The sequence below is a fragment of the Copadichromis virginalis genome, linkage group LG15 (assembly GCF_057382275.1).
Source record: "Copadichromis virginalis isolate Kocher_CV1m ecotype Utaka linkage group LG15, C_Virginalis_male_GT1.1, whole genome shotgun sequence".
In the NCBI taxonomy this organism is placed as follows: domain Eukaryota; kingdom Metazoa; phylum Chordata; class Actinopteri; order Cichliformes; family Cichlidae; genus Copadichromis; species Copadichromis virginalis.
The window spans coordinates 32,179,186-32,189,719 of NC_140632.1; the positions used below are offsets into that span (position 1 = coordinate 32,179,186).

The 10,534-nt window shown below is 41.3% G+C and overlaps 1 long non-coding RNA gene across 1 annotated transcript; it reads left to right on the plus strand.

Moving 5' to 3' along the window:
• The first annotated feature begins 3,916 nt into the window (after positions 1 to 3,916).
• LOC146692753 (uncharacterized) lies at positions 3,917 to 7,012 on the plus strand. The gene is made up of 3 exons (XR_014915285.1): positions 3,917 to 3,997; positions 5,940 to 6,095; positions 6,509 to 7,012. It is a non-coding gene; the product is annotated as an uncharacterized LOC146692753 (long non-coding RNA).
• The last annotated feature ends 3,522 nt before the right edge of the window (positions 7,013 to 10,534 follow it).

Here is a 10,534-nt window from a genome sequence, read left to right on the forward strand (position 1 = left end):
AAAGTAGAAGAGGAACTGTACTTAGAGGTAGCCACAGAAAAGGATCGTTCATGCAAATAGGATTCAAACCAGTCCAAAGCATTTGGACTGGTTTGAAAGAATTGTACAAGATCAATGGGACCCTAAGAGCCTTCATCAGGAACTCAATGGGGATGTGGCGTACAACACTAGAGGCCAACTCCAAGCCCATAGCACAAGTCACCATCAAGTGCGGGATCTACCAAGGAGATGCTCTGTCCCCACTGCTGTTCTGCATAGGCCTGAACCCCCTCAGTGAGATCATTAACAAGACTGGCTACGGATACCGACTACGGAATGGAGCAGTTGTCAGCCACCTCCTGTACATGGATGACATCAAGCTGTATGCCAAGAGTGAACGAGACATCGATTCACTGATCCACACTACCAGGCTATACAGCAATGACATTGGAATGTCGTTCAGACTGGAGAAGTGTAGTCGGATGGTAACAAAGAGAGGGAAGGTAGTCAGAACTGAGGGGATTGAACTACCAGAAGGCAACATTGCAGACATAGAGGACAGTTACAAGTACCTGGGGATCCCGCAGGCGAATGGGAACCATGAAGAGGCCGCTAGAAAAGCTGCAACCACCAAGCACCTGCAAAGGGTCAGGCAAGTCCTGAGGAGTCAGCTGAATGGTAAGAACAAGATCCGGGCCATCAACACGTACGCCCTGCCCGTGATCAGGTACCCTGCTGGGGTAATAGGCTGGCCAAAGGAGGAGATAGAAGCCACTGACATAAAGACAAGAAAGCTCCTTACCATGCATGGAGGGTTTCACGGAAGGGGGCCGGGGACTGGTGAGTGTCAGCACCACAGTCCAGGATGAGACAACGAACATCCAAGAACACATTGGGAAGATGGCCCCAACAGACCGAGTGCTCAGTGAATACCTCAGGCAGCAGAAACCCAAGAAAGAGGAGGGAGACGAGGAACCATCATGGAAGGACAGGCCCCTGCACGGTATGTACCACCGACAGATAGAGGAGGTGGCTGATATCCAGAAATCCTACCAGTGGCTGGACAAAGCTGGACTGAAAGACAGCACAGAGGCACTAATCATGGTAGCACAAGAACAAGTTCTGAGTACAAGATCCATAGAGGCTGGGGTCTATCACACCAGGCAAGACCCCAGGTGCAGGCTGTGTAAAGATGCCCCAGAGACAATCCAGCACATAACAGCAGGGTGCAAGATGCTAGCAGGCAAGGCATACATGGAACACCATAACCAAGTGGCCGGCATAGTGTACAGGAACATCTGTGCCGAGTATAACCTGGAAGTCCCGAGGTCAAAATGGGAGATACCCCCAAGGGTGGTGGAGAATGACCGAGCTAAGATCCTGTGGGACTTCCAGATACAGACGGACAAAATGGTGGTGGCTAGGGGTGGGTTTTTATAATCGATTCATCGATTAAAATCGATTCTGGCTTGGATAACGTAAAATCGATTCATTAAAATCCTGAATCGATTTTTTAATATAAATTTATTTTGCCCAAAATGCCAGAATCTCTGGTGACATCTCAGAAAATTTCAAGAACCACCAAACAGTTAAGACAGTAAATGAGAGCAGGTACACGGATTCTGCACATAGACTTAAACACACAGCGCGACCCGCGGATCAGAATCAGTTAGATGTCGCCTTTCTCACAGTCGGGGCTGAAAGCCGACAGCTCGCTGATTCTGATCTGTCAACGGGTCTGCGCTTTGTGTTCACGCCCTTTATGCGCCGATTCTAAAGCTGTTAGTTTGATCTCTCTCCAAACAATATTGACCGAACCAGCAGCAAAAGAAGATCCAAACGCTTCACACAAAATCGTCATGAATTCACTCTGACTTTTACTGTTTTGCTTCCACCGTGATGCACAGCTCTCTCTCTCCCTCTCTCCCTCTCTCTCTCTCTGTACTTCAAGAACAGTTTCCCTTTCTTCATTATTCGCTTGCTTGTTACGCACAAGTCTACTGTTGTTTACAGCGCTGTCGGCCACTGTTTTTTTTCCCTTTTACATTCTTCCGAAAAGAAAACCTCATTTCTGCTGTTCAATACTGAACAAATTTAAACTTTTTAAAATTATTCAAAATGCAAAACGCTTAACGTGTCTCTAGTAAAACTGCTGTAACTTCAGAGGTGATGTTCATATGTTGATTAATGGTTTTCTTTCGTTTTTGATGTACTGCAGAATATTTTTATAAATCCCAGGCCAGGAAAACCTTCATGTTTTTCTGTGTTTTATCTTCAGCTACTTTGACACAAAGGCATCTGCTGTGACGCTTACACCTGTGATAAAGTCTTGCGTGTATCAGCTTCCTTTTTATTGATACAAAAATATGTAAATGTACTGAACTGAATTATAATATTTCTGACTGTCAAAATTTCCCAGATTTAAATCGAATCGAATCGAATTAAATCGAATCGTGGATCGAATCGATTCGGGACCTTGTGAATCGGAATTGAATCGATTCTAGAAATCAGTGACGATACCCAGCCCTAGTGGTGGCTAACCAACCGGACATAGTGGTGGTAGACAAACAGAAGAAGACGGCCGTAGTGATCGATGTAGTGGTTTCGAATGACAGCAATATCAGGAAGAAGGAACACGAGAAGCTGGAGAAATACCAAGGGCTCAGAGAAGAGCTCGAGAGGATGTGGAGGGTGAAGGTAACGGTGGTCCCCGTGGTAATCGGAGCACTAGGTGCGGTGACTCCCAAGCTAGGCGAGTGGCTCCAGCAGATCCCGGGAATAACATCTGAGATCTCTGTCCAGAAGAGCGCAGTCCTGGGAACAGCTAAGATACTGCGCAGGACCCTCAAGCTCCCAGGCCTCTGGTAGAGGACCCGAGCTTGAAGGATAAACCGCCCGCAGGGGCGTACTGGGTGTTTTTATATATATCTATATATATCTATATATATCTATATATATATATATATATATATATATATATATAGATATATATATATGTGTGTATGAGCATGAGGTTGAGACTTTGACATCTGTAAGAAAAAAATTCATGTCACTTAAAAATACATTAATGCATAATAATCAGAATAATGCTTGGATCCCTCAAAATAAATGAAACCATACCCTTCCACCATAACTGTTCATGTTGTTCTCCACCTTTCATCCAAGCAGACAAGAACCGTATACTGCAGGATCAACCTGAGTGTTCCCGTCCTGGCCCGTTTCTTCAACCAGGAGGACACGAGGCCCGATTTTCAGCTAAGCAGGGAGTCCCTGGCAGTGTTGCTAAATCTTCTGGACCAGGATCGGTACCATGGTTGGGGTGCCACAATTGAGATCCTGGTGTTCATTTTCTGGTTGGCAAGTGGAGCATCCTACAGGATGGTGTCAAGAGTGTTTGGGATGCCTCGTTCTACTGTCCACACCATTGTCCACCGTGTCACAGAAGAAGTGGTGGCCATTCGCCACCAGGTCATCCACCTCCCAAAGACACCAGAGGACCTGGAGGCAGTGTCCCTTGGGTTTGCAGGACTAGCACGCCACAGAGCCTTCCTGAAAGCGGTGGGTGCAATCGATGGCTGCCACATCCGCATCAAGTGTCCAAGCGGCCCTGATGGTCAGTGCTACAGAAACAGGAAACTGTTTCCATCTATCATCTTGCAGGCAATTTGTGAACATCAGGGCTGCTTCATCGACACCTGCGTGGGCTGGCCAGGGTGCTCCGCCACAGCCCACACTGAAAAAAATGCAATAGGGTGGTTGTTGAATTTGCATAGAATTACTTCATATATCCAGCATGACTAATTAAAATTTCACATCTAAACATATTTTTGTCTTTTAATTTTCACATATTCCTTAAGAATATTCATTCTTTTAGAACAAATCATGTTGAAAAGAAACAAGTTAGTCATGTTTTATCCTCAAGCTCCGCCCCCTGGAAAGGAAAAATCGGCTGCACTGTCCGCCATTTTTGTCTCTCGCTTTGGAAAATCTACTACCATCTGGAGTTTTACACTTGAAGGTAAATAAGATTTTAAAGCTAACACACCAGTGAGAAAGAGTGTAGACCCTTTATATATGTGGACTTTTACTGGGGTGTTGTTATTTTACAGGTATGTGGGATATTTATCGAAAACCATGAAAGGCCAATGTTAGGCTCCAGTTAGCTAATGGTAACCGAAATTATGCGATAAGCAAATTAGTAATTAACATATATAATGTGAGTTAATATTGTTTGTATATTCTTTCAGTCTAAATTAACAGACTATTACAAACTTGCATCGGTGTCTGTAGTAAGTGGTGGTACCTGCAGTGTCTTAACCATTAAACAAGCTAATGTAGGGCCGGGATATGACTAGTTTGTTGAAACATGTCTGCTGCCAATGTGACTGCTCACACATGGTAACATTACCAGCACATAGCCACAGCCGCTATAAACATGCTGAAAGGTCAATCTAGCTTCTGTAGTCAGCAGCTGGAAGACTCAACACAGACCCAAGATTCAGTGTAACGGTTATCTAAATGTTGTGTGTCCTGTTTGTAAGCCCAGAAAAAGAAATTAAATAAAATGACGACCTTGAGCTTCAAGCTAATGTAAGCGTAATGCTATAGCATAAAGCGACTAATGCAATGATGAGGTTGTTAAATTAGTAAAAATACAGTAAATATATCCAACATGAATCATTTATATTTTTGGTCTAAACATAATTAAGTCTCACGCCTTTCACTTGTTTTAGAAGGATGTTCAGTCTTTTAAAACCAGTCATATCAAAATAACAGAAACTAGTTATGTTTTCTGTTGAAACTCCACCCCCCGGGTGTGTTCTGCGAGGGAAAATTCACTGTGGCGGTCCGCCATTTTTTGTCTTCGCTTCGTTTACGTTTGGTGCTGAGCTTTACTTTGTCGAGGTAAACTGAAAACTACATGTTTGAGGGGAAACAAAGAGAACATCCATTAGATGGGGAAGTTTTTCTCATGAATTGCTGTTGAGCAACATAATGGAAAAAACAAGTCATTCCTTAAGTTAACTAACGATAATGCTAGCTTAAGCTGCGGGACACTATTATGTGCATTAGCTTTTTTTCAGTGTGTGCCCAGTCACATTCGCTTGTTTTTTCTCAGTGAAGACAGACTAACAAACTTGTGTCCATTTAGTTAACTGGTTGTACCTAAAATGTTTTAGTTAAACAGTTAAATAAGCTAGTTTGCCATGGGGTGGGCTCTGTGTGTGTGTGTTGGGGGGGGGGGGGTGTCTTCACTAAAGTGGGTTTATTTAGGGCATGACACCTATGCAGTACTCATTAGGAGAGGAAGTGCATGACGTGGGGCTTTATTTCATGTTCTGGGGCAGTGAATGTAATGTACTGATAACATGTTAAAGACACACAAAAACTCAACAAATTATTTTAACTGATTTATAGAGAGACTGAGAGGAGGGCTTAAAGAGATAAAAATAAAGACAATATAAATATGTTAAATTTATTTTTTCTGTATCGATATATGGTGCTTATCCCTGCTGAAGGGCAGATTGGTGTTGCTTCAGAACAATTCTCTAGCGCTGTTACGTAGAGGTGTTACAGTTAAGGTTTTAATAACATTATTTTATTTACTAGTGAAGATTTGCATATATTATCTCACATTCTGTAAGGTAAATTTTCTGGAAAGGTCAAATTAACTAATTTAACTAAGTATTAATGAAAGACCTTGATGTGTATATGACAATAATAGATGTAGTTTCTGGGTCATTTGGCAGAACTGCAAAATGGCCAGAAGGAGGCAACTGCTGTGGTTGCAAACAGGCTTTGGGTGGTATGGAAGTAAGGGCAACTATGGAACTGCTCAGCAACATGGGACCCATAGCTAATAAATAGTAATATGACAAAAAATAACAACTTTGTGTGGATGTAACCTTGTAAGATTTGAGATTTTGACAGCATTTTTATGTGACAACTTCTCTTTTTAGATAAATGCAGAGTTTAAGCGCATTACCACCATGCCACTGCAGTCCAGATTACTCTCGCAGATAGATGTGCTATCTGACAAACTAATAAAGGTCTTCAAAAGGCGATGAGGCCAAATAGGAAGAAGACTTCAGAACATTCTGGAGCCCATGGCCCAGGTAAGAAAAAAATTAATTTGTGTATACACTTTAGAGAAAATAATAATTTTAACAAAATGCTGCTTGTCACTCTATGCCAGGAGTATGTTGAAAATCACCTGGGTTTTTCACAATTTACCATGGGTGCGTTTTTTTCTTCTTTTACCTGCATTAGAACTATGTGTGGAGTTCATAGTTGAACACCTCTCTATGCTCTGACAGTATTCTGCTTCTTTGCATGGAGATTTCATTTCATTACCTTTTTAAGCATTCTGAGGACTCAAGTCACATGCTGTAATGAATCCATTTTTGTTCACCTAATGTGTTAATGTTAACATTTTTTGGAATAGTGACACAGATTGAAATAAGATTTGGTATAATGTTCTTTGACCAGTGTTCTGTTTAATTAAATTTTGGAATTCTGCATTTTCTAGGCCACAGATGAAGCCATTATCCAACGATCTAATAAGGAAACAACCATGGGAATTTACATCATAAAGTCAAGAGATGCCAATGGCAGCCCTGAGGACATCGGGATAGTTCTTGAAGGCCAGAGAGTCTGGCAGGATTTGGATAACTATACCCTAGCAGCTGCAATGCTGTTTGGACTAATGTACACTTTGAACCTCACCTACCCACTGGAAAAGTATACCTTCGAGGTATTATAGAAACTGGTTATGGAGCTCAAAAGGAACAGCCTTTCAAAGAAGGCCCAGGTTTTCAGGACCAGACTGTACGATTGAACAGTTTTCCAGTTATGATGTGGGAACAACATGTTTACCTCTTCGAATATGTACCATTAAGCCAGCACTGGTAAAGTTGCAGTACATGGTGAAACTTATTTTTCTGGCACTTTTCAACTTGGGGCCTTTATTACTGCAGTTTTCACTTTTCAAGCCATGGCTCTTTTAAAAAAAAATTCAAACTTTGAATGTCCATTTTTCTCAATGAAATGGTGCCTTACACCAATTTCACCAGTTTGCAATTTTGTTCCCAAGGTGCACCACTACAAACAGACATCGTGTAGTATTAGTGATTGTGATGTTTAGTGATAGAAGCAAGCCAATACTAATCAGTTTAGGTCTCTTGGTTTTGTGCCTGTGGGTTATAATGTTATTTTAAGTCTCTTCTTTGTGTCATTTTAATAATTACACCCCTGTTGCCATATTACCTTATGGCTCTTACATTTAAAAAACTATTTTTTACATAAGCGCGATGTCATAAGGCCCCACAATGTTGAATTCAGGTTACAGCAGATAACTTTGAGGAATGTTGTGGAATGTTTTTCAAGAGATGCATTGTACAAATATGACCCATGTATATTCTGAATTGAAAGTCCATTGTTACAACTGTGTAGTATTTTCAAAAATACAGGTCATTGTTCAAAAATGTTTTGCTTATTTCTTTGAAGAGAAAGTGTACAGTACATACAGTAAGATCAGCCTTAATTTAGTTTTATTTATTGAACACTCAATTATATATTAGATTATATATTATATATTAGAAATTTGTTATAAAATAAAATAAGCTTACCATAAAATAATCTTGTCAATATAACACATAGTAGTCCAATACAATTAACACAAAAAGTTCATGTCTGATAAACAAGTGGTTTCTATAAATATTTGACTGGAATGAAAAACATAACAACAACATAAAAAAGTCATGTTCGTGTTACCAGAAAAATGTGTGCAGGTATAACATAAAAAACTAAGGTTAACCAAACATAACTTAATTTCGTGCAACCGATTACAATAATTTTTTTATGTTTATGCCACTGATTATTTTTTTCAGTGCACTGTACAGACAGTCAGTCAACCCTCCTCCAGAACATTTCATCCTCGCAGATGGAGGGTACCCATGCCTCCAACGTCCACTCCCCCTCATCACACCCTACAAGAGGCCAGTCCGAGGTGTGGGAGCCCAGCGCTTCAACAGCCACCATTCCAGGGCACGCTCCATCATAGAGCGTGTGTTTGGAATGATGATAACGAGGTTCAGGGCCATCTTCCTGCAAGCGTTGGAGGTGCACCACACCTTTGTACCCCACGTAAGTGACCACCCCATGACATGTGAATATTGCAACATATAATGTTTGTGCGTAATGGTGTGTGTGTATTACTATGGAAGAAATATAGTATCATCAGAATTCAAGTATTTTTAGACATTGAATTTATGACACTGAATTTTTATCCTCCAAATTTCCCTGCAAAAATATTCACCTGCAAAAATTCACCTGCAAAAATTCACCTGCAAAAAATTCACCTTTGGGTTAACCTCAAGACAAAATACAAAGTATGTTGTTCTCAAGCAGATAAGTCATGAGGACACAAGTTAGTAAATGTGCACCTACTAAGAATTGTTGTGGTGTTATCATGTGTTAACTGTTGTGTTTTTATTTCCTCTGCCATTAGGACTGCAAGTATCCAGGGTCAGGAGAGGGTGTAAGTGGGAAGCCCACTGCTGCCACTTGGCCCTGGTTTGCCCTCATGGACGAGGTAATAGTACAGAGGCCGTCCATCAGGCTCCCTGTCCTACTGTCCACTCTCCCTGAGGACACTCCAGGGCCAAGTTCAGCAGTGGGTGACCAGAATGTAGCAGAATCTGACATTGATGAGGGAGACAGTCAGCCATCGACAACAGCAAGGAAGAGGAAACGGGATCGGGATGACGAGCTGCTCAACCTCATCAGGGAGGACATGCAGCAACAAAGGGAGGCTGAGGAGAGAAGGGCACAGGAGAGCAAGGAGCGAATGGACAGACTTTTTACAATCCTGGAACGTCTGATCCCAAAATGACTGCTGCGTCCCTCTAATTTCATTTGACAGTTCTGTGACATTTGTGTGTTGAGATGATTTTCCAGGCACCAGACACCTTCTTTTTCCTGCATTGCAAACACTTTCCTTTAAATTATTTTGTTACATTGTGCCCTTTGTGTTGGATGTTACAAGTCTCATTTTCGCAATAAATGGAATCAAATAGTAATAGTCACTGAATCCATTTAATCAACAGGTATTGACATGATGCCAAGTCATAATGGCAAATGGACATTCACTCAAAAACAGAGTACATGTCAGGAACAACAACAAAGAAACAAAAACAAAAAACAAATGTGCAATGCATAAGCAGCATTTGAAGACTAAAATATTTGCAGCTATGTACATGTGTTCACACAAGATTAACCTGAGTGTCCTGTTCCCGGATCATTTCTTTCACAACTCCAATACATGCCAGGAAGTCCCTGGCAGTGTTGCTGGATCTGCTGAAGACAGATCAGACATGGATGGGGTGCTGCAACTGTGACCTGCGGTTTGTCTCTTCTAGTTGACGAGTGGAGATTCACACAGGGTGGTCTGCAAAGAGAGCTTAAGGATGCATCCTCCCACTGTCCACTGCAACGTCCATCCACAGGTTTGCAGGGCTGGCTCTATCGACGGCTGCTGCACCACTAAGATATGTAGACAGAGATATGTAAGCAGGAGTGCCATGAAGTGCCATATGCCACCGGAGAAAAGGTTCCTAGACAAATTTGCACTTGCCTGTTAACAGTAGTCGTGGTCTGGTGGTACCTCCTCCAGGGCTGACACCTCAGATGACAGTTGGTCCTGCCAACATATATATATATATATATATATATATATATATATATATATATATATATATATATATATATATATTAGGGGTGCAACGATACACAAAATTCACGGTTCGGTTCGGTTCGATACTTTGGTGTCACGGTTCGATATTTTTTCGATACAAAAAAAATGTTCATGCCTTTTTAATTTGTCATTTATTAAAGTTATAAATATATATTTTAACTCAAAAGTACAGTTTTTAAATTTAACCCTAACGCTTGTGCGTGTTTTTTATTTTGACAGCGAATGCGCACCTGCGGACCACTTATGTGCAGCCCTGGTTATTTAGCTCGTCATATTGCAGCCACAGAAATTCTTTTGTCCATGAAACCATAAAGCTGCACTTTCTTTTTGCCTTATAGTCTGATTTGTCATAACTTCTCCGTTTTGTGGTAAGCTTTTCTTTGGCTGTCACTTCTTCACCCTGACCTGTCTTATTTGGCTCAGCAGAACTAAAATATATATCTGTCTGTGAAGGTTCTCAGTCATCCAGGTCATCGTAGTCAAATATAAATCCTGCTGCTTTTACACACGCACTCACATAAGCTCAGCGATTCTCTGCGATCAACCTCTCACATGTTTAAGCTGCGGGAGATTTCACTTGTCATGTTTGCACAGTAAGCTAACAATTAATAAGACGATGTCAGAGGAATTGGTGCACAAATTATCATCACTCACAGATCAGTGCTGTCGCTCTCTATACACAGTTCACGCGATTGCAAAGTGAAAACAAAAAAACAAGCGCAAATTCAAACGCAATTTCAATATGTCACATATTGACAGTGGCTCACCGATGCCAAGGACATAATTACCCAGCTACATTTC